The sequence below is a fragment of the Mus caroli genome, chromosome 7, assembly GCF_900094665.2.
Source record: "Mus caroli chromosome 7, CAROLI_EIJ_v1.1, whole genome shotgun sequence".
In the NCBI taxonomy this organism is placed as follows: domain Eukaryota; kingdom Metazoa; phylum Chordata; class Mammalia; order Rodentia; family Muridae; genus Mus; species Mus caroli.
The window spans coordinates 65,486,522-65,488,462 of record NC_034576.1 but is presented as its reverse complement, the minus strand read 5'-3'; positions in this window follow the sequence as shown (position 1 = coordinate 65,488,462).

Here is a 1,941-nt window from a genome sequence, read left to right as displayed (position 1 = left end):
TGCAGCTAGAGACAAGAGCTCCGGGGTACTGGTTAGTTCATCATGTTGTTCCAACTATAAGGTTAGCTCCTTGGGGAAATTTGTCCCTTTAATCCAGGTTTTACAGGTGTTTTTTTTTTAAGTATAGCCTTTTGTAGGAGGATCTGATGGTGTTTTGGATTTCTTCGGGATCTATTGTTATGTCTCCCTTTTCATTGCTGATTTTGTTAATTAGGATGCTGTCCCTGTGCCCTCTAGTGAGTCTGGCTAAGGGTTTATCTATCTTNTTGATTTTCTCAAAGAACCAGCTCCTACTTTGGTTAATTCTTTGAATAGTTCTCCTTGTTTCCATTTGGTTGACTTCGCCCGAGTTTCATTATTTCCTGCCTTCTACTCCACTTGGGTAAATTTGCTTAGTTTTGTTCTAGAGCTTTTAGGTGCATTGTCAAGATGCTAGTGTGTGCTCCCTCTAGTTTCTTTTTGGAGTCACTCACAGCTATGAGTTTCCCTCTTAGAAATGCTTTCATTGTGTCCCATAAGTTTGGGTATGTTGTGGCTTCATTTTCATCAATCTCTAAAATGTCTTTATTTTCTTTCTTTATTCCTTCCTTGACCAAAGTATCATTGAGAAGAGTGTTGTTCAGTTTCCACGTGAATGTTGGCTTTCTATTATTTATTTTGTTATTGAAGATCAGCCTTAGTCCATGGTGGTCTGATAGGATACATGGGACAACTACAATATTTTTGTATCTGTTGAGGCCTGTTTTGTGACCAGTTATATCGTCAATTTTGGACAAGGTACCATGTGGTGCTGAGAAGAAGGTATATTCTTTTGTATTAGGATAAAATGTTCTGTAGATCTCTGTTAAGTCCATTTGTTTCATAACTTCTGTTAGTTTCACTCTGTCCCTGTTTGTTTCTGTTTCCATGATCTGTCAATTGATAAATGTGGTGCGTTGAAGTCTCCAACTATTATTGTGTGAGATGCAATGTGTGCTTTGAGCTTTACTAAAGTTTCTTAAATGAATGTGGCTGCCCTTGTATTTGGAGCATAGATATTCAGAATTGGTAGTTCCTCTTGGAGGATTTTACCTTTGATGAGTATGAAGTGTCCCTCTTGTCTTTTTTGATAACTTTGGGTTGGAAGTCGATTTTATTAGACATGAGAATGGCTACTCCACCTTTTTTATTCAGACCATTTACTTAGAAAATTGTTTTCCAGCCTTTCATTCTGAGGTAGTGTCTGTCTTTTTGCCTGAGATGTGTTTCCTGTAAGCAGCAAAATGTTGGGTCCTGTTTGTGTAGCCACTCTGTTAGTCTATGTCTTTTTATTGGGGAATTGAGTCCATTGACATTGAGAGATATTAAGGAAAAGTAATTATTGCTTCCTATTATTTTTGTTGTTAGAGTTGACATTCTGTTCTTGTGGCTGTTTTCTTTTAGGTTTGCTGAAGAATTACTTTCTTCCTTTTTCTAGGGTGTGGTTTCCATCCTTGTATTGGTTTTTTTCTGTTATTATCCTTTGAAGGGCAATATTTGTGGAAAGATAATACGTGAATTTGTTTTGTTTTGTTTTGTTTTTCATGGAATACTTAGGTTTCTCCATCTATGGTAATTGAAAATTTGTCTGGGTATAGTAGCCTGGGCTGGCATTTGTGTTCTCTTAGTGTCTGTATAACATCTGTCCAGGATCTTGTGGCTTTCATAGTCTCTAGTGAAAAGTCTGGTGTAATTCTAATAGGCCTGCTTATATGTTACTTGACCTTTTTCCCTTATTGCTTTTAATATTCTATCTTTATTTAGTGCATTTGTTGTTCTGATTATTATGTGTCGGGTCGAATTTCTTTTCTGGTCCAGTCCATTTGGAGTTCTGTAGGCTTCTTGTATGTTCGTGGGAATCTCTTTCTTTAGGTTTGGGAAGTTTCCTTCTATAATTTTGTTGAAGGTATTTGCTGGCCCTTT